This window comes from Pteropus medius, unplaced genomic scaffold, assembly GCF_902729225.1.
Source record: "Pteropus medius unplaced genomic scaffold, Ma_sr-lr_union100, whole genome shotgun sequence".
In the NCBI taxonomy this organism is placed as follows: Eukaryota; Metazoa; Chordata; class Mammalia; order Chiroptera; family Pteropodidae; genus Pteropus; species Pteropus medius.
The window spans coordinates 38168-62017 of record NW_024342644.1 but is presented as its reverse complement, the minus strand read 5'-3'; the positions used below and the strand labels follow the sequence as shown (position 1 = coordinate 62017).

The 23850-nt window shown below is 34.9% G+C and overlaps 1 long non-coding RNA gene and 1 pseudogene across 1 annotated transcript; both read right to left on the bottom strand.

Moving 5' to 3' along the window:
- Positions 1–7772: 7772 nt before the first annotated feature.
- On the bottom strand, positions 7773–14812 carry LOC120605559 (uncharacterized). Its single transcript, XR_005653652.1, has 2 exons — positions 14779–14812; positions 7773–8462 (listed from the first exon to the last, which is right to left on the bottom strand). It is a non-coding gene; the product is annotated as an uncharacterized LOC120605559 (long non-coding RNA).
- On the bottom strand, positions 13080–13813 carry LOC120605558 (UPF0428 protein CXorf56 homolog; annotated as a pseudogene).
- Positions 14813–23850: the final 9038 nt, after the last annotated feature.

The following is a 23850-nucleotide window of genomic DNA, read 5'->3' as shown; positions in this document are numbered from 1 at the left end:
TGTGAATATTAAAAGTGATATTATATAATGTGCCCAATAAAAATATAGTACTTATATACCTCAGTAACCATATATTATTAAAACTCATATATGAACTGTAGTCTATCTGATAATTAGAAGCTAAATAAGGTCAGATTCCAGGTGCTTTGGGAGTAAATCTCTCTCTCCGAGTTTTCTATGAATTCCCAGCAGGTTTATACACTCCAGATCACCTGACCTGTTCTGTGTACTCTTTCTACTATGACAATTCATTTCATAACTTGTGCATCATAGAAAATCTTCGTTTTTTTCATTTACATGCCATCTGCATTTGTGTAAAGCTTGCAAAAAATGAGCAGATCTGAATAGTGAGACAGTGAATTTTTTTTAATTGTATTTAATTGTCCCAGAGATACAGACAATTTCAATTGAAATTTAGAGTAAAATCTTTGAGTCAAACACTGTGATGCTATGCTGTCTTGGTGTTCTCTTCATCCACATTCAAATTCTAATATATCTCTAAGATAAAACCTTTAAAATATTGGCTAGTTTATTTATTCACTAATATTTGTTTCAGGGTCTCAGCTTCTATCTCAAACTTCTACTCAGGTATTTTCTTAAATAATTATGGTTTCTTCCAAAGGAAAAAAAAAGGAAAATTTTAAATATGAGCAGTAGAACACTAAACTATTTGGTGGGAAGTAGCTTTCACAAACCCTTCAAATCAGACTGTGTAAGTGATGACTGCTTCCAATCATAGGCCTACCAGCCAACCTTTTCTCCTTAAGGAAGACACTCATGGGCTTTCTCTTCTCACTGTCCCAGCCTTCACCTTAATACTTGTTTTCCTTGCTTTAATTTATTTTGAATGGTCAGCCATCATGATCCTTTTTTTGTCCCCCAACTTGAGATGTATGAAGGCTTTGGTCTCTCTGGGAGTGGGTTGAAGTGCACACACACACACACACACACACACACACACACACACACGCACACACACACACACACACACTTTTATATTATATAATATGCTATTATATTACATTACATTATATTATATAGATGCATATTAAAGGGGCATTCTGCATCTGAGTTCTGGCTCAACTTTCTCAAGGCACCAGAATAAGGGTCCTAATAGGGGGTGGCTCCATAGTGTAGTGGTTAGCACATCTGCTTTACATGCAGAAGGTCCTGGGTTCCCACCCCAAGTGGAGCCACGGGACCATATCCAGGGTGCCCCAAACCCCGGGGGCACACTGCGAGCTTGTGGGAGGAGACATCCCGTCTTCAGAGATCCAGTTCTTAAGGGAAAACTACAACAACCATAGGTCAGGGGTTGGGTGGGGGTGGGAGTGGGATGAGTGGAGTGGTGGTGGGGTAGGGGTGGTGGGGAAGAATTCTAATAGATGGGTTCAGTTAGCAAGGAAATAATTCTAAACAAAACAGCACAATGCTTAAAATACCACTTTCAAATTACAAATAACAGAAGGAAAACACAGTACTGTTTGCAATACTGAAAATAGTTCAGCAAGGGATGCCTTATTAGTATTTTATAAACATTTAGATTACAATTTTAAAAAATTGTCATCTTTAAGCATATTTGTAGATCCTTTCAATGTTACAGGTCATAGCTAATACATGCATCTAAGTTTGCTCACAAGTATTTCTTCAAGTTCTAATTAAATTGTTAGTGAAATAAATGATAGGAGACCCTTCTCAGCTCTGTTGATTTTATAAATAGTAAATTAAAACTCCACTATTATTTTTGCCTTATGCTTATAAAGGTCATGACAAACTGACTATCATAAAATAGAATTTAATGAAAGATAGTAAAATATTTGAACAAATCACATTTCAGATCTACAACATAATAGATTGATGAAGTTAAATTTATAAATTGAAATTTCTTTTTACCTAAAAATGTATGTATTATCCAGCATAACTGGAAAAAATAATCATAAATCAATAGAATGATTTTCTTCCATCACATGTTCATTGTCTTTTCCATCATTAATTGTCTTTTAGCAAAATATGAATCATGCATAAATCTTACACTGACTAGTTTTTAAATGAAGTTAATCTGACTGAATTTTTCTATTGCCCATGCAATTTTTTTCATCAGTAGAACCAAAATTGGAAAGAAAACATTATGAAAATCAATATTGGATTATCTTCTCTCTCTAGGTACAGATTCTTCACTCAAATTCTTTACTCAAAAATTAGGAGGATAATTTATCCCGAGGAACATTATAACATAGTTCTTCTTAAAGTCTAATGTATTTTTCAGAGCTTTTAATATATTTGAGAAATTGCTCTATTTTTTAAAATTCAATTTACTCTGACACTTTTTAGAAATATTTACTGTTATATAATCTACATGCTATGTTACTGTTGGGTAACCTAATAAGTTAAAGCAATTATTTGATGTATTCCAAAAATGGTTTATTGGTTTTGACTGACAAGTAATGTCAAGGTTTAGAGTCATGTCACTGAGACAAAGGAAAGAATTCTAGCTAGACAACATCTAGGAAAGTCATTCTATATAAATTCCTTCCTTCTTCATATAATAAAAAGTAGTAAATAAAATAATGAAATAAGTCTCAATTCTTGGACATTTCAGGAGCATTAGATACTAATGAATTTTTCAGCTATTTGAGCTTAATTTGAGGTCAAATAAATCAAATATCTATTTTTGGCAAAACACACACATACAAAAAAAAAGATAAGTAAGATATAGATCCTTCCCTTAGTATTCAGAAATGTATAAACAAAAGTAGAAAGCAGATGAAATTTGTCCCTGAGATTCCACTGAAAAATAGGAGATAGAGAAGCTGCAATGTTTGAGAACAGAAGAGATGACTGTTTAAAGGGTTTTTGTTTTTGTTTTTGTTTTGGTGGTGGTGTTTTTGTTTTTATAGGGATCTTTGAAAATGTATTATACAGTATTTTGGGAAAAATTACCTGGTGGAATTACTATGAATGTCAACGACGATGATGCGCATTAAAAAAATGGTACACATATACAATGGAGTATTACTCAGCCATAAGAAGAGAAGAAATACTGCCATTTGCGACAACATGGGTGGACTTCGAGGTAATCATGCTAAGCAAAATAAGCCAGGCAGAAAAAGTTGAAAATCACATGATATCACTTATATGTGGGATATAAACCTAAAAACAACAAATGAACAGGACAAACAAACACAGACTCTTGGACATGGACAATAGATTAGTGGTTACCAGAGGGAAGGGAGATATAGATAAGGACAAAAGGGGTCAAATATTTGGAGATAGAAGGAAATCTGACTTCGAGTGGTGAACACACAATGCAAAATATTTACAGCATACTGCTGAATTGTACACTTGAAACTTATTTGATTTTTATTAATCAATGTTACTCCAATAATTTTACCAGAGGGTAAGGTGTGGGGGAAGGGGCCGGCAGATAGACTGGGTAAAGGGGTCAAATGTGTGATGACAGAAAGAAATCTCTAAGTATGGGAGGTGAACACATAATGTAAAAATATATATATATATATATATATATATATATATATATACACACACTTTACTGTTAAAAAAACATATATATATACCTTTACTGTTAAATAATATAGCTGAAACTTATCGGATAAAGACATGCTATTCTACTGTGAGGCTCCAAGGTAAATATGAAGGGTCAATGCTATAAAAGAATAAAACATATCTGATACAAGATTAGAACATTTGACAAAGAAAACAGGTTCTACAAGATCCCAGAATGACGTAAGTGAGGAACACAAGCTGAGGGCTTATATGGTTAGGGTAGGGTCTTCCTTAAGAGTTCAGCAGAAAGTGGTCCTCACGTCATCAGATAGGGTAGTCTGAAGACAGATGCAGATGTTGCAGGATCTATGATTATTAACTTTGCGATGTAAAAATAGCAACTGTTTGCTTTATAATTCCTACACTTTAGTATGTAGAAATCTCTGGCTGTCTGGAATTTCTATCACTGATTACAAAAAATAAAAAACAATAAAATTTTCAATACCACAGTTTTCACTAATATTTGTTGTTTACACTAAGCCAAGAAAATAACTGAAAAATTCCAATTTGCATCCATACAATGCTACACATTTTCATTAATTATTTTTGTCTTTATACTCAACATCTAATTATAACACAACACACATAACAATCTTTTTCATATCATTTTAATGCTAATTCCTATTATTTGAAGCATATACCTCTGTGGTTCAATTGATCCAACTGCATAGCCAGAACACTTAGAAATGTTTCTAAGCCCCCTGGGGAAACCATTTTGACATGCCTCAGACATAGGCAGATTGTGAAATGTGTGAGAGTCGCACTGATGACAGAAGCAGTTGTATTCTCTGGTTGGGGACCAACAGAGCCTGATTATCAATTTGTCTGAATCAATGCATCCTACTGTAAGTCTAGGTGAATGTTAACAAAAAGAAATCTAATTACATCCCCGTTGGCCTCCATCTCAACCAATACAGATGTGAAAACCAAGAAAAGTAAAGTAACTAAGTGAGTTGTTGCTCCCTTAATGACTGGTCTGGTAAAGAGATGTAATTTTCTCTTCTATGCCATTAAAGACCCACAAAATTCTTTCACAACCTACCTCTGAAATGGTAGATTTGCAAACCTCTCTGGCTACAGATTCGAATTTGGGATCTGTAGTTAGGTTCAGCTTATAATTCCACAACAACTAAGTACAAGAGAAAAAACAAACAAATGAAAATCTAGTTAGTGTGAAATTTACCATCAGTTATAATAAACATGATTTATTATAAATTATGATAAAAATAAATGATAAAAGTTCATTGTACCTAGTTGGTTAAAGCATATTCACACTTCAGTTAATGTACAGAAAAGATAAAATGTCACTGCATTTAAAGATAAAAGGAAACAAATGTGCAGACAAAACAACCATTTAGACACACTTTTTTTCTTTTTTTACTTAAGGACAATTTTTTTTAAGAAAAAAAAAATTAGAACTAAAATCCCTGGTGAAGTTTTCAGAGAAAATATAAATAGAGAGTATAACTTAAATTCTGCTTGAACCAAAAAGTCTAACTCAGAAGCTCAGATCTGGTGGGTTTAGTTGTAGATTGCACAATCAACGGCACTTTCAGAGATTAATTTTATGAAGCTCAGAGTCTAGTTTCCAGGTATATCTTCATTCCTTTAAAACCCTTAACACCATATGGTAAACTCGACATTCCTTTTGTTACATTTATTCCTAAGTATTTAAATCTTTTTGAAGCTAATGTAAATGAAATTATTTTCTTAATTTCATTTTAAATTATTCATTGATGGTCAACAGGAATGTAACTTATTTTTGTATATTAACTTACTACCCTGCAACCTTCAGTCCAATTATGAACGTTAGAAAATTTCCCATAATAAAAGCTCGCACAACTAGAATTGAATTAAATGGGAAGATTTCTATTTAGATTCAATTTTTTAAATAAACATAAGGTTATTCAGATTTTCTACTTCTTGTGTTAGTTTTGGAAAGTTTGTTTTTCTAGGAATTTGTCCACTGCATCGGTAATGTCAATTTCACTGGCCAAAAAATCGTTCATAACTATCTTATCTCTTGTTTAATGACATTAATTCATTCCTGAACTCCCTACTAGGTGGAAAGCTATTCAATTTAATATTTGTTCCATTACCTTTAATAGGAAAAATTTAACACCAAGCCACATGTATTAGATTGCTGGGGTTCTCATAGAGAAATACCACATACTGAATGGCTTAAACAACAGAAATTTACTTTCTCACAATGCTGGAGGCTAGAAGTGTGAGATCAAGGTGCTGACAGTCCTGATGTCTTCTGAGGCCCCTCTCCCTGGCTTGTAGGTGGCCATCTCCTTGTGTCTTCACAAGTTCTTTCTTCTGTGTCTGTGTCCTAATCTTGTCTTTTTTATGATATCCATTCTTTTGTTTTCTGCATACTATTGCTCCCCATTTTCCTTTCATATCTTTACTATTCTCCAGCCCTTTGAGGTTCTAAGGCACAGAGCAGCTTCTTTTTGGGCTTCCCCTCTGTCAGATTTGGTCTAATGATGAATTTTGAGATTCCCCGCCTCTCAATCTTTTGCTTTATAAATAATGCCACAACCAATATCCTTTTATGGACACATTTTAATCTATTAAGTACACATAAATTTCTAGAAGTAGAAATGTTAGGCCAAAGCATAAATGCATTTTAAGCTGACTGCTTTATAAAGACGTTTTTCTTATTTATATTCCTATCCATAGGCGGGGGCAGAGGTTAGCAAACTTTTTCTGAAAAGGGCCAGAAAAGAAATATTTTAGGCTTTGAGGGACCTATAGTCACTGCTGCAACTACCAGATGACTATATGATAACTAACTGAAACAATTTTAAAGTACAGAAGTCTAAAACTGTAAACCTGATAAGCACAGAAACGATTATTTTCATATGGCAGCCGTAACTAAAGAAAAATTTAAGCTTAAATACAGAAATATTTGGTAGAACCTACCGGTTTCTACAGTGGAAGGATATCTGTAGATTTATCGTGGCCCGTAAACAAGGTTTATCGTCCTCTTTTTAAGAATAAGAGAATCTAAAAAAAAAACTATAATGCTTCCCAAAACAGGAAAAGCATCCCAAAATTTGTCATCATATATATAAAGCACATATGGTGAATTATGGAAAATTCATACTTACATGATTACAGTCTGAAGAAATTTCATTTTCAGGCTAAAAGGAAAAAAAAAAGATGTTAAAAAAAAATCAAGTTTTCATACACCACCAAAATAAACCCAAAACAAGAAATCTGCATATTCAACTGAATATGTTTCTTCAATATAAGGAATAAAATAGGGCTTATATATCTTTTAAATTGCTGAGGAGAAATACACCAGAAAAGAAGATGAGACATAATCCCTTCCCCATCAATGAATGATACAATATAGTAATGGGGAAAATGGAGAAGAATGTACTAGAGATAAAGTAATAGTGACATAAGGATCCTTACATGAAACTTCATAATTCTGAAAGCTAAAGAGGATCAGGCATAATAAGGGTGTCCTTTCTTTAAAGAAAGCTATAAATTCTCCATGAATACATTTGTTTTGTAAATCCAAGTACATCTACCAGAGATAAAATAAACTTTCAATTCCATGACAAAAAAAGTAGAGTAGGTTACACCCAATATTGCACAGCTTTGCAATACACATCTCCTTTAGTTTCCTTGTTCATACCTTTAAAGGAGGTATGACTGTAATAACACACACCATAATAAAGCACCATTTCCTTTGAGTTTCATATCATTCTATCCTGTTCAAATGAAGTGAATTCTGTGTGTCTTCTATGAAATATTACCAATGTAGGTTGTAAAACGTCATTTGCAAAATACAAAGATTCTTTCTATTCAAGGATAAATATAAGCAATAAAGAAAACAGTAAATATTAACAAATCAAGCAGCCACACTTAGCATCACTTCGAGAAAAAAGCTTCTAGGAAACTATTAATCCCCTGCAGGCTTCAGTAGGCATTAATACTAATATACAAACTTGTTTTTGTACTTAGTGATAAAATATATTAAAACCAACTTTAATATAATCTTATGATTACCTAGCAATCTGACATAACCAATTCTGAACTTTCTCTCTACTGGTCTAAGTGAGAATAGATATTTTAATGCCTTTTTTGAGGTGTTTTTCTACGTCTCAGAAATCAACCTTCTTAGTATGAGTTAATTTAGCTTAACCCTGTTCCCTCCACTTCAATTCTATGTGTTTAATTTTTATCTCTTAACAGTTTACTAAGCAAAAATGATTTTTGTTTAGGCAGTTTTCTACCTTATTCCCTTTAAATCCCCTCCCTTAAATTTTTCAATCAATCAGAATTCTAGTTCTTTCTCAAAGCATGAAAGGCAATTAATATTATTATCATTTCTTTTCATTTCTACTAAAATAACTTTGCATTAAAGGGGCAATCTTGAAAGAAATTCAGAGCACTGGAGAATCTTCAAAATAACAGTCAAATAAGATGTAAGTTACTCATGGAGAAAAAGTGTTGTCATGTTTACAGTCCGCAGGACTTACATTAGCAAATCAATGATTGTTTTAATGGTTTGCTTCCCTACAGTGGTAGACTGAATTATTTCCCCCAGTTTTTCACTCTTCTTTCATAGGATTTGATATCCATATCCTTTGTCCTCCTGTTAGGGACTGAGTATACATGTGCTCTATCCACTGATGTTCCACTGATGTTAGGCTAGGCCACTGACTTGTGTTGGCTAACGGCATTTTAGCAGACGCAGTATGAGCATAGGTTTAAATGTGTTGAGTGCTCTGGCTTGTATTCTTACATTCTTGCCATCCCGGGAAAAATGTGTCCAGGATGCTGCTAGTACAAGGAGAAGGAGGGACATGTGGGGCGGAGCCATCTCAACTGACGTGCATAGCCATGAGCAAGAAAAACATGTGCCATTATAAGCCCTTGAAATTTTTAAGGAAAAAAAATGATTAATATACCTATCAAGCAAATGAAATAATGAAGATTCCAAAACTTTTAAGTTACAATTGGTAATAGCTATGATTTAATTTAGTGAATTTTATTACTAAGTACAGAGTACTGTAGCTTTTATGAAGGAATGACATAATCCGCAGAGACACAAATGAACTACAAATTTGGAAACCAGTATTTGGTTTTCATTTCTTTGGTTGCCTTGATATGCAACTGACAATAAACTGTTTTTAGTTTTTTCTTTCTTGATTCATTTTCTCTACCAAGAAAGAGAAAATGACAATATAAGAATGCCACAGACCAAGGTTATGTTAAGCCTTTAATATTCAAAGAACTAAATAGCTACGAGGAGTTTCTAAATGCAATTGCAAATAACCAATTTTCAAAATCTAAAAGGGTTTTAAAAATCAAAGGACATAGCACTGGTCCAGAGAAAAATATAAAATATAAAGTAATATATCCAAACAGCGAGAACATGAATAATACCAGTGCAAATTAACTATAAAGTATAAAAAGAAAATGCTACGGTTTAGCATTCAGCCATTTGATAAGACACTAAAAGACAAAAATCTCAAGAAACAAAAACAGATGAGGGTACTGACACAGATTGCACCATTTTCGACCTGCCCCAAATAAATCATATCATCACACTTAGTATATTTATTTCTACAAAATTATAAATGGAGATGGGCTTGATTATCTTTACTCCTACAAGATGAATAATATCAGGAATAAAACCCAGAATTGCTAAGGTAGAATAGGGCTGAGGATTTTTTTCCTTTTATTAACAATCATTGAAACAGTACTCGGAAATGTCCCAAGAAATTAATCAACAAGTAAATGCAGTATTGAATAATTATAATGTAAAAAAAAACTGTGCTCGGCCTTGCTGTGGGATACAGAAGAAAGATAAGACATTGTCTCTAACCTTGGGTAGTTTACAATCCAGTTGTAGAGATAAATGGTGCAATCAAGCAATTAAGCAGGAGTAGGGACTTGAGCCAGGTCCAAAGGATTAAAGAATGATTCTAAAGAGGATGCCAGTCGTATAATCCCCCCAGGGCTTAGGAAAAAAATAACAGACCCTCTCTTTTAAAAAGCTCATCTTCTATATTTTAATATTTTATAATGTATATGTTAGAATTAATATTTTATGAATAACTATATCTATTAGGCATATGCCTAATCATTTTTTCAAATGACAAGAACATGATCAAGACAGAGGATTAAGAGCTGAAACTTTCCTTCTGCCCAGTTTAGGAGTCCTACCCCAACACATCACAGGTGAAGTGCTGGCTCGTAGCTTGTGGAAGCATTGAATTAGAAGCTGAGTTTTGCCACATTATTAGCTGCTCTCTATCACTCTGAAGATAGAAATCTGGACTTCAAAAAGAAGAGTCTCTTACATCAAGTGTTTCTTCACTGAAAATAAAATAACTGTCCTCTAAATAATGTAAAACTGTGAGAACTCATTATGAAAAGCTTCATAAATAGCTTTCTGTTAATTTAACAATCAAATTTTATAGAAGAGACTGCTGAAGTTGTATATATTGGTATCAATAAAGAAACTATGATGAATAAAGAAAAAAGAGAACATGACACATCCCCCGAACCCAACCTATCAGTGACTAAAATAGAGAAGGAACTCAGTTAATGATGAAGAAATGATACAAAAATAACACTAAAGGATTAAGCACTAAGTACTTGGAGACACCTGCCTGACTCCAATAAAGAATGTGACGAATGCAGCAGGCAAGAGCGAAAACTGTCACTTAACTGACTTTAGGTGCTACATTTATTTCCTACAACATGATGGACTGTAAGATAAAGGTACTAGGTTCAATTTTACAGATGAGGATATGGAAATACAAAGAAACTTAGTAACGTGATGAAAGGTACATTGCTAGGAGACAACAAAATTGGATTTAAATAATAAGTAGCATCTAATGCTTATTGTGATGCTTTCAGCTTGATACCTCTCCAAAATGGCTTGGTAGGTCAAGCATAGCGATGGGGGGTGGGGGGAGGGGGAGGTGGTGGCTTTAGGAAGCGCAAGAAAAAGAAAGGTAGACAGGATGAATAAACAGAACTAGCGCTCTATAGTGATTGACAGATATGAATTTAGATGTAGGTAGCCCATTTAAGAAACTGATGGAGTAATTACACCAACTAGGGGTCTTGGATTAGCCCTTGAATAACTACAGCAGGTCATAAAAAACTGTGCTTAGTTCTAAGTGAATGGTTTAAATGTTTTGGGTGTTACTGCACTTTAATATCCTCATTGGGTATGCCAAAGCTGAAATAGTTGATTTTAAGGCTTAAAATCCCTAGCCTTCCTTTAAGTTTTGTAAATTCAGAATGGATTTTAAAGAAAGGAACAGAATAGTAGAAGAAGAAAAACAGATTAACAGAAATTTTCAGCTACAGAAGCTGTGTGATTTGGGGTGGGTCACTTAACTTCTCCAGACCCCTGAGGACTAGAACAGGTATTTCTTCACCTACGATCCATGCACAGACTTTAGGAGTGAGATTGTCTTAAATCTGAATACAAACTTTTGTGTGCAAGTATATTCTTCTGAGAAGAGAATCCACAGCTGTCATCATAATCTCAAAAAGATTCATATGACAAGGAAAAATTAAGAAATACTGGCCTAAAATGGTTGAGATTATTTAGCTTGATGAGTCTATAAAATCTGAGACATGGAATATGAAAATAGAAATATTTATTGAATTCCACATCTTTTAATGCTGGTAATTTGCATGTTATGATCATGATTTCCTTCTTCATTTTAACCATTCTCTGCTGGTCAAATTCACAATAACAGGTTTTAGAATAAACTATTGAAAAGCTTGAGTCTGAATGATCTGAATTAAATCAACCTTCACATTCATTTAAGAGGATGATTTTTACAGAAAGTACAAGTCTGAAACTATAATTTCCCCAAGGTGAACAGGCTGAGTTAATGAGTCTGGCAGGAGAAATGAAAGCATTCACAAAACTAACTTGGAAGCTGTCCTAGTTTCTGAAACAGAAATGCTTGGGAGTTGGATTATGTCTAAAATATGGAACATTCTACAGTTACACTGACTGAAGTTGAACTACCCACCAGATTACACCTGGTACTTATAAACTAAGTGACGACAGGACTCTGTTTATTAATCACCTGGGAGAAAATAAAACAAAACAAAAAACCATCAATAGTATCAGTGCTTTCATGGCCTTGCAAAAATCTGAAGGCTATTAGCGCAATCAGAAAAAAAAAAATCTGAAGGCTGGAAAATAATCTGATGCCACTTTCAGGTTAGAGACATTCATTCTGCTACAGTAGTACGTAAATTCTTCTGGGAGTTTATTCATTAAGAACCCGGTAAACTCCCAACTATAAGAGCAATCCACTTATTAACTTGGCTCAAGCCACCCACTCCTGCCCATCAAAAAAGCAAACTTAATATAGTTAGTAATGATTAGATAAACCCAGTCTTTTAGTCTTGATAAATTCTCTCTCCACTAGTGTAAACTGAATCTTAGCCCTCAATCTGATTCATAACTAAGTTACTCTTAGTGCCTTATCCTGACTCAATCAGAATTAATTTTTCTTATTTGTACCCAGGGATAGCTGCTAAGTATTGTTTAAAACAAAAAAAAAGGGATCAACAAAGGCCTCGTGCCTTCCAACAATGTTCTGATTCACTAAAGAGCTGTTCTTTTGTATGATTCTTCAACATTCATCCATCTTTTCAAAAAAGGATTTACAGTACAGGTCCATCGGGAGATTATAGATGCTGGCTCTCAAGTAAATTAGTGTGGTAGAGGAGATAAAACACGAGTCTATACCTAACTATCAAACAAAGCTGCATGTGGAGTTTGTGGGGGCCTGATAAAGAATGAAAAAAGTACCATCAACTCCCATGAGTAGGAAGATAGAAAGGAAATCAGAGACTCTAATGGAAGATGGTACACCTGAGTTGAGCCTTAAAAGGAGTTTGTGATTTGGTGCTGTGATGTTAAGCACATGCTGAGGAAGATGAGATGGGGCTGTTCGAAAGGCACATTCTGAGTAGAGGGTAGAGACTTGAGCGAGATAGTGAGGAACCCTGTGGTGACCATTCTCAGGCTTATATATTTGGCATCTCCAATATATGATGGGATAACTACGAAGTTTTAATAAAATCTGAACAATAATGATCTCCCATAATTCAAGTTAATATGTTCTAAACAGTGTAGAGAGTGGTGATTTACTGTTATTTATGTGTGCTTCTCCAGTAGATAGTAACAGCTGGGAAATATTGTATAGTTGGTATAGTTGTCTTTTTTAAAATCTTTACACATTTTATTAACTTTAAAGATGGAATAAGAACAGCTACTTCAGAAACTAGAGACACTCAAGCACTGATCTAGTCACAGAGTTTCCACACAGCTGAAGTTTACACCAAATAGACAAAAAATAGGACAGAAGATGACCTATGTAAAGATTTTAAAAATTCATTTCTAGAAAGCAGGTCAGATGGACTCAAAGACCTCACTGAATGTAGGAGAATCAATGGAAAGCAACGTAAAGCTTTCTACTGGGTTTAAAGGTAAGAATCAATCAGTACATGTAATCGAGAAAAAGTTCTTCTTCCTCTGATCTAAATGTTTGTCTCTCGTCTGAGTTCAGAGAAAAGGTCCTGATCACTTGAAGTGGTTGTCAGTCAAGGTCTCCTTCATTTTTGCTTTCTTGGCTTCCAGTTCAGCCAGCTCTTGTAGATTTCTTTAGCTCATGCCCTAGAGCTCCAGTTGTTTTTCGGTCACTGTGGCATCCTGCGCGTACGAGTCAGCAACTTCCCTAGCCTCAGTCTCCTCTACCTCTTCATCAACAGTAGATTCAGTGACAGAGTTGAACCTGCCCAGGTCTTTGGCCTGTTTGGCCATCATCACATTCTTAGGAGGCTCTTGTTTCTAAGTATACATACTCATTTTCCCAAAATCCTATGCAGACCTGACCTGACACCTGTTTCATTCACAATGAAGGTCATGGAGCATTCTTCTGGATCTGGCAGAAGAGTGGCAGTTCACACCTTGCACACTTGTTCCTGTACTGTCATTCAATGCCTTCAGGCCTCTGAAGATAGTCTCCTGCCTTCCGTGTTACAATTTGTGGGTATGTTTGGCAGCATCAATTACACAGGACTAATCCCAGAGTCTCACGGGCTATTTTTCTGACAGTCCAGCACTAACGCCATCCGGCTGCACAAACAGGAGCAGGCGTGGAGGGGCAGCATCATGTTCCTCCTAATCCAAGGTGTTGGAGCTGATTACTCACTGGGACACTACTTTAGGCATAGCTCAGAGGGGCAGCCTGAAAACTCAATGCCAAGAATAATGTATAGTTACTTCCACAGGAACATGTTGAGTGTTAAAAGGGGTAAAAGATAAGACAGGGAAGACCTTTCGCAGACAAATAGGGCCCATCTATCCCTGGTTCTTGGACAGTCTGACATAAACACAAGGCAGTGATGAGGATAGGTTGAGGTCAAGACTTACCTGTCTTATACCTTTAAAATGAAAATAACCTCAATATCCTTTAATTCTAATAAAGAGAGAGAGAGAGAGAGAGAGAGAGAGAGAGAATATTTATATGCATGTATAATCATGAGAATTAGCAAATAGTTCTGCTCTGGTTCAGATAGCATACTTATACACATAAATACTGGCAAGACTTTCAGCTCTGTCAAGTACTAATTCATTCATCTTCAGTGAGATTATACCCTTATTCTGAAAATTTGGAAACACATAGCAATCTGGCTAATTACTGAACTTAATAATGGACTAAAAATAAAAAAAGACTGAGTAACTCTTGACTCATGACAGATGAATCATATCCATGAAGATGCTATACCCCAGATTTATTTTGAAAAGTCAAATTACATCTTACTTTTGTTTAAGAAAACTCCAAAACTAGTTAAACTGACCAAATGGAAACAGTCAAAATTATTATAATTTATCATTTCCTGTGCCCAGAGCAGAAAATGCCAAATGCTAAATAAGGATATAGAACAGTAGTTTCCCCAGACCCCCACTGGATGCCTGAAACCATGGAGAGTAACAAACCCTGTACATACTATGTTTTGACCTATGCATACAAAGCTATGATAAAGTTTAACTTATAAATTAGGCACAGTAAGAGATTAACAACAATAATAAAATAAACAATGATATGTGAATGTGGTCTCTCTTCTCTCTCTCTCTCTCCCTCCCCCTCCCTCTCTTTACCTCTCTCTCAGAATGTCTTATTGTAATCTACTCACCTTTTCACTTAAAAGAAGACTTTATGGTTTCTTTTTAGCATATCCAAATTGCCAGCATCACTACCCTTGTACTTTGGGGCTATTATTAAGTAAAATAAGGGCTACTTGAACACAAGCACTGCAATGCTGTGATTGTCGATCAGATAGCAGAAATGACTAATGGCTGGGTAGCACATACAGTGTGGACAAAGGGATGATTCACATCCTGGGGGGCGGGGCGCAGAGTAGGATGGCATGAGATTTGATCACACTACTTAAAATGGGGTGCAATTTAAAACTTATAAATTGTTTATTTCTGGAATTTCCCATTTAATATTTTCAGACCACAGTAGTCCACGGTAACTGAAACCTTGAAAAGCAAAACCATGGATATGGGGGGACTCCTATAATCTAGTTTTGAATGAAAACTGCATCATTACATTGGCAAAAGGCTACACGATGGATTATGATTTTACAAACCTTGACGTTTATGTGAAATTTAAATTACAAAAACACATTTAATTTTTTCTACCATAAGAAATATTATAAACAAAGGTCTTTCTCCATTTTCCACCCTATCTGACTATCATAAATTAGAAATAGATACCTATAAACTGTAGGAGGTGGGTCATCCTCAAAAAAATGTTTAGAGATTTTTTTTTCACATACAGAGCTCAGTCAATCTTTTTATCAATTTCCCATTTGGGACTATCCAATATTCAAGAAATGTAGAACTGTTTTGTAATGACAAGGGTTTTAAAACCTATTATGGCTTTGCAAAGACTCTGCCTCATTTCCCCACTGTGAATGAATGAGTTTCTCTGGGACTAAATCATCCCCATGAGAGCCTACCATCAGCGGGGAGGGAAAAGCTACCTAGAAGATGACTTGGAAATCTAGAACGCAGTTTGGTGCTGGTGGGGAGCATTTTTACCTAATTTATCGGGGAAGGAAACAGAGTTAAGCATTCTATCAAATGCTTGGCCAGATTCCCCTTTAGCCTCAAAGGAAAGAATCTTGGATAGGTCTATCAACTTGGCTCCCGGCCATGGCAGGCACACAGCTGTAAAGGGAGAAAAGGCCTTGTTTTTCATTGCCCAGTTGCCTGGGTAAAGTCAGTTTTGGTGCCCGTGTTACAAGAGTGGCACCTACAGCATTATTAGTCAGGCTAAAGTGGCTGACATTTACAACCTGTTTTGTAGGAAATTCATCAAAAAGGCAGCAGGTCCTTGAATAAGATCATTTCATTCAATGTTATTTTGTTATAACATTGATGAGATGCTGTAGGGACTTAACTCTTGTTTATGTCCTCTATGTTCTTATTTTCACCTCAGTATGCAGGAAGAAAAGCTCCAAGCCTTTACACAGGACACATCCTCTCTGTAATATGTACTAGGTAAAATCCACAAAATGTAACGTTCTAAGACATTTAATATACACACTTAGGCTGTAAATAGCACTGTACACATATATAGGTCTACTCGGAGTCTTTGGTTAAGAATCTTACATTATGAATGTTAGTGGCTAGTTATGCCAGTAATATAAAGAATTCAGAAGCATATATGCAAGTCAATTAATTCATAACAGATTTTTAAAATAAAAATTTAGGACATAAGTCACACTAAGATATTTTAGAATATTTTATCTAATTGAGTTACTGAAAATCTTTAGCCAGATTTCTAATTTTTAAACTTTATCTAAAAATTACCAAATACACATTTTAAAACATAAAATATGGGGTAATTTTGTCCTAAGACCAAGTTAATGAAAGTGAGAAAAGAAAGTGACTCCATTAATACTTCCTACCCAAAAGGCTTGACACTGAACAAATAATTTCAATCTCCATGACTTATCAAAATAATTTCTTCAACTGGTTACTAAAACGGTCCCTGCTTTTAGAACAAAGAAGAGAATAGAAAGTGTATAAGAATAGAAAGCTGACGTCTCTAGTTTAAAACTGCCTCTTACTAGCTCATTTTGGGGCTATAAAAAATTTCAATGTTTCTGGTTTTATGTTGTCCCTTTGACCCCTTGGAGGTGGCAGTACCCTCAGTTAAACACAAAATTCCTGTGACTGTGAGTTAACTGCCTCAACCTGTTCCCTAATTCACTAATAGCTTATTTAATATAACCATACTTACTCTTCAAAAATATCAGCAAAACAAAAACAGAAAAAACAGCAGATTATTTTTTCCAAAGGTGACTAATCACCTTCGCCTTAACATTTAAGATTACATACATTTAGCTTACACATAATTAATTGCCACCAATAGATCAGACACAACAAAAGTGTCTTGCATCTGTGTATTGGCTTAAGGCTCCCGTTTCTATTTACGACAAAATTCAAAAAATTTTTTCATATTTAACTTTCTTTTTGCATAATGAGGAAAGCAACTGACTGGGTAGGGCTGTGCAACTAATTCCAATTCCTATTCTACCAGGTCACTCGGGCAACGATATGGAAAAAGCGAATCGTTAATCTCATTCTCCGCCCTTAGAATGCTTTGAATTTGAACTATGGTGAAAAGAGAAAATCACAGTTTTTCAAGCCTTTCTCCTATGAAAATTAGAGCCATACCTTCCTGAAGCCCTTTGACAACTCCAATAGTATAACTACCAGCTCACAACAGTTCACATCTATGAAAAATATCCCCTTTCCAAAGAGAGAGATCATCTGACTTGTCTCTGATACCAAAAATTGTATTCTTGTGATGCATATAACATATTGATTTAATCCACTGATGACAGCTTAAGCTTGCATTTTCAGGAAAGAATAATTCAAAATGAAAAATGCAAAGTTTTAAAGTCAATATTCAATATCAGTTTCTGAATGAGAACCTGACTCACAGGAAGCCCTTCAGCAGCTCCACCATTCTAAAAATATCTGCCAAGGGACACCTTATTCGATCTGAAATTGAATAAGAATTTCAAATCTATGTTCTTAATTCTTACTTGGTGCAACCATGACATCACAGAGCAGACAATGACACAAATAATTTTGTTGACATAAATTTGGCTCCAAGTTGTATCTATCTTGAAATTCTTCCTGAAAATATTAGAATCCTAATGAAATAAATTCTTAGTTGATCAAAAGAACCCCACAGTCTCTGGAAGAATTTTTCTTCTTTTTAAGTTACATTTAAAGAAGTTCCTGGAGGGCAGTAATCACAGCCTGTGCTACCATACTACTAAGCACACACTGGCATTCTATGTACCTTTGTTATTTGGTTGACAGAAATTCTGACTTCTAGGTGTCTGAAGGCAAACCTGTCAGTCACTGGGTCACAATGAAATCAACAGCTTCTCCCAAGTTTTTCCTTTCTGATCTATTTTTTGGACCTTTAAATTTTAATACCAACTTTCTAACGTAGCTCCCAAATTAAGACCAAAAATGTTCAATGACTTCAAGCTGACAGGACAGGAAATGATTAAATAAGGATGTCAAGGAGCACTAGTCTCAGAAAATTAAGCCCACTATTTCGGTTTCTTGAAGAAAAAGCAATAGGGAAGAAAAGGATTATCAAGAATTACATTTTTGGAATTCCTCTGGACACCTCTAAAGGAATTCATCACCATTATTTATTTCAATCCATTCCCTCAGAAGAAATTGGTCATCTTTCAAATGAAGCTTTTAGAAATGACCAAGAAAAAGCCCATGTGAATAAACACCAATGGATTAGATCTGAAGGGGGAAAAAAGACAACTTGTAAGTTATTGCAAGCCTAGTTATCTCGTGAGGACAATTTTATCTTTTTAAACTTCCCCCCAAATACATTCTTTTAAGAATTTCTAAAAATTAGATATAAACTGGTTACAACAAATGTGTAAGGTAACTTTTCAGATGTCAATTTCATGTGAAATCTCAATAAATTCTGCTTTGTTTTTTTTTTCTTATAAGCACCTATTTGGGAAGGATAGAAGACTAAGGTGTCCTGGGCAGTGGGGGTGAGGTGCATGAGGGTGACGGTGGATGAGTATTAGTCAACCCCATATAATGGGCAGAAAAGACCCACGTTTCCTTAGGCTTGTTGGGAGGGGAGAAAGGTTGAAAGAGAAAGGGACTGAGTGGGAAGTGAGAGAGAAAAAGAAAATAGAACTAAAGAGCAAAAGGTGATTATGTCCCTAAGATAACAAATGGAAAAATAAATCAAAAGGAAAGAATGGGAAAGCCATCTCTTAGAAAGAAAAAGCCCTTTCCTTAGTTTCTTGCCGGTTGTTAGAAAAGACATTCTTGCTAGCTTCTACTGAGTGTAATAATTCATTTCTAATTCTATTCCTTGCTCTACTCTGTTCGTCACCAATTCCACTCAGTCTTCATGATCCGAATGCCTTGGAAGTCTAAGTCAGCAAAGACTATGCATAAAACTTAAAATGCTCTCTATTCAACTAAAATTTGCTGCTAATTAAAATAAAAAGGAACTTCACTCTTTTGTAAAGGGAAAATACAAACAGTGGTATTTACTTACTGAACAGAAAGTAATTGTGTCAAACCACTAAAAATAGACATTCAATTTGTTATGTGAATAGCAATTCTGTTTTATGAGAAAGAGAACTATAAATTATGCTTTTGTTCTATAGACTGGAAAACTTCTCTTACAGTATAAGGGAGAGGGGAGGTAAAAGCTAGAAGAATCTGTCTTAGCCTTAATTAAAAAATAGTTATAAGGGAAATACAAGTTGCAACTTAAAAAAACTAAATTATAATAAAATTAAAGCTGCTAAAAGAATTCTGAAACTTGTTAAAGATCTTGTTACTAAAACTGTGCTGAGTTTATTCTTGTGAATCTCAAAACCTAAAACAGATAGAATGAGAATTTACTACTCAACTTATTAAGGCCTGATCTTGACTCAGCCCTCCACAGATTACTGACTCAAACTACAAGTCATACTTATACTACTTAAATTCAGATCGACTGTATTTGGTATTTAGGAGGCGATTTCAGAGTTGGTCATTTATTAGATGTGCAAGTGGGGAAAAGAAGAATGAAAGATGATGGCTGCCCCAGTTTCCAGGCTGGACGACAAAGGAGATGGTGGTACCTTTAATGAGAAGTGAAATTCAGGCCCAGTGGGCTGGGAGTAGTAGATATTAAACTCAGTTCTAGATTGAGATTGAGGTACCTGTGGACATACCCCACAGAGAGAGCTGGCAGTATGTGTCTGGAGCTCAGGAAAGAGGTTTAAGCAGGTGATAGGGATATGGGAATCATCACATTTAGGTGAAAATGAAATGACCGAGGCCGAATGAGAACTGAAACAAGACATTCAAGCGCTTGATAGAGGAGGTGACTGAGAAAGAACAGCCTGAGGAGGAAGACACAGACAAATATTTTAAGAAGGGAGTGGTCACATCGAGATGATTCTATTAATAGAAAATGTCCAAGAATGCAAATTTAGAGACAGAAGGTAGATTAGTGGAGTCTATGTGTGGGGATAGATGGGGATTAACATAAATGGGCATAAAGGATCTTTCTGGAAGGATAAATATGTTCTAAACCTGATGTATGATTATGACTGCACTATTCAGTAAAGTTACTAAAATCGCTGTAAACTTGAAATGGATGGATTCTATGATAAGCAAAATATACTTCAATAAAGCTGTTAAAAAGAAAAAGTTAGGTGTATTGCATCTTTTACACTGAAATGTGGACAGTCTCTAGTGTGAGAAAATGTTTGGTGAGATTTATAATAACCGCAATTACAGGCGCCTTTGCTAAGCAAGCTGGAAACCCCTCCCATAGATATCTAAGCATGTATTCTATTTTTTAAAAAAGAAAGAGAGGTTTTATTTATTAAAGTTCAGAGCAACCCTCAAAGTTTACAAAGTAAAATTTGGTACACATGTACAGAGAACAAAGGTGTTACGTAATAAGCAAATGGCTAATTCCCAATCAGGTACAATTTGGAAATGTGAAAAGACACTTTTGTTTATCACACTAACTTGGGAGGCAACACTGGGCATTTAGAGGGCAATGTCTGAACTATAAGTTACTGCTTTTAAAAATAGTAAATCGAGAATTCATCCTGGTATTCACTTGCACTTAAAAGCTGCCTCGATGTTATTGGGTCAAGCAGTTGTAACAAGCATTCAATTTTTTATGTGAATATAAAAAATATAAATGTTCTTCAATGCACAAAATAGTAATGCACAATGAGGAATGGTCCCTTCGTAATGCCAAAAGCATTTCTGATGAAAGACACTGATTTAAACCATGATCTTATTAGCACTTTCAAAGGTAGAGTACCTGTAGATTCTTAATCTAAAATATTTAAATATAAAGCATCTTCTATACTAACAAAATATTTCACCATATTCAAATTAAAAATATAATTTCCCAAAATTTTATCTTTGAAAAATCACACATGGCTATTAGATGTTAAAATTTAGAAATAACATCAAATAGTTAAAGACATGTCACTTTGCTTGAACTGGCCTTATAAATTTCTCTCTGAGCTTTAAGCATTTTTTTGACAGACCAGGCAATAACACTTGCAAATATTTCTCTGTAATGCTGAAATTTAATATTTTCCTTTGAGTTTTTAGAAAGTATAATTTCACTCAACATGGTAGAAAAAAACCCCAGAAAGTGTTATTTCATGAGCTGCCTCAAGATACAACCACAGTATACTGTATACTTTTTAGTAAAGCATTGTACTATATTATAAACTACTTATATATTCTTGAAGGGTGGAATTTTGTCTATCGCATTTTTTTATACATAGTGCCTAGTACAGATTGTACATAGTAGGTGCTCAATATTTGTTTCAAGAATAACTGAATAAGGTTATTAAAAGTGGAGGGGTTCAAAAGAGGCCTCTCTCAAGCTCTGCCACTTTGGCATGTGAATTATTTTGAGCTGAAGGCAATTGAGACAAGAAACTTTCACCTCTCCCTTAAAGAATTTAAATTAGGGGCCTTGCCCATAATAAGAGTTATCACCAGAAATAACTTTTTATGACCTATATATAGGGCAGAGAAAACTCTTAATTACTGAATATTTGTTCTTATCATCCTGCTAATGACCTTCCTCCCCTGCTTGAAGCCCAAAGGTGGCTTACCTAGGTGGCTGACCTCATCCTTGGCTCAGAATGTCATATATACCTCATTTTTCCTTTCTGTCTCCGAACCTCTCATGTATGTCGGGTTCCATATGTATGTATGTAATTAAACTTGGTAATTTCTTTTGTTAATCTGTCTCGTGTCTATTTGATTCTTAGACAAACTGAAAGAATCAGTTTTATCCTTCCCCACGAAAGCTAATAAATATAATCCATGATAAATAAAACCTACCTGTGTCTTTATTTTCAGGAGAATAAACTAATTTTATACTGGAAAGCCTTAACGATAATTTTATAAGGCCGAGAAACATTTGGATGAAGGTCACAATGAACTAAATGACTGCTCTAGCATAGAACAAAGAACAGGCAGAGGGCAGTTATCAGGAAAACATAACAGACCTACTTAACAAAGGACAAAATACACAGAAGTGAGAGAACAATAGTGATTAGTTCCTTATACGTGTCATGTTCTAAACTCTTTCCATCATGTTAATTTCAATACTTACAATACTTACACCAACACCTAAGACCAATATTTGCAAACTCTTTTCCTTCTGGATATGTAGTGAGGGAAGTGGGGTGAAGAGAGGAAGAGATTATCATCATAGTGATGGAAGGGTGCTAGGATTTAAGAGGTACTAAAATATTATTGATTGTATTCTGAAATGTACACTTTCCTTTCTTGTAATAGTCATGCAAAAGCTTCTTTCTGAAGTTAAGTAAGAGATTCCATGAAGTTGTGAGTATGTGTTTTCATAATGTGGCCAAATGTTAAAGCTGGTAGGAAAAAGAGCTATAAAACTCGACCGACAGGATACCGTAGTATCATAAAATCTTAATATATCTTGGTTAATATTTTGGCTTAAAAGGTTAAGCACATGGGGAGCAGTGGCTCTGCTTTATGCCAGGTGTCTCCAAAGGGTGTGGGTTTCCTAGTGTGACAGCAGTCACACCATATGGTGCTCCTTTCATTGGCAGGGGCAGGACAGAAGCTGCCAAAAACTGAGTGTGCTACTTTGGGCCATAAAAAATGATTAATCCCAAATTTAAAACATAAGAATTTTATAAATTAAAAGATCTTTTTTAATTTTAAGGCTTCTAAACTATTGAACTTTTATAACTCAAGGCTCAATTGGGCAATAGCTCTCAGTCTTTGAAATAAGACAAAGACTCAAACAAAATCAAGTGATGGGGAATAAGCTGGGTAGCAAATCTCTGAAAAAAAATTTTTTTAAGGATTTAAATGAAACCTCTTTATAGTTATACTGTAACTATAAAGAAACGATGTATAAAAATGGCTTTTGGAATACTGTTTTGATAACATCAAGCGAGGGCAGTAGATGTGAAAAGCTGAAAGACAGTTTCGCCAAAGGGATGGATTCTATATTTCTCTCTAGCCACTTCTTCAAGTTTCTGACAATAAGACCCCTCCAACTACTCTAATAAGCGAATCTAATGTTTGAAATTAGAGCAACCTCGAAAATATTCATGTTGAATCCAACAGGCAAACTGTTTAAATCTTACAAACTCAGCCCTAGCTTTGAGTAACTAGGTCCAGGATTGTAAAAACAATTTCAAATGCTTTATTGAAGCTGGTAATATTAATTTCAAAAAAGCAATTTTTGAGCTTCCACAACTGTTTGAATGATAGCTTTTCCCTCCAAGTCTGTTCCTTTTTCCTGAATTGGGTTAATTACTATAGGTAATAAAAATAGCTTTTAGTTTGCTCTGAGCTGGCAAAATGCATTTTATGGACTGCTTTACATAAGACAAGAAAATTTTAAGGATTAGGTTAAATCTAAAATCACACATGAAAACTCCATTTTCCTGTCCACCCAATACCTTGCACAACAATAAACACAAATTATCTAGAGTACAATTGTAAACTCAAGTAACATTTGAGTAAGGAGGGTTTTGGCCTGGCCAATGTAAAATGTAAAAACATTCATACAAACTACTGTGGTTCTCAACATGCATCAATATCAGCATCTGCAAATTCTTGGACCCCTACCATTGACCTACGGAATCTGTGTT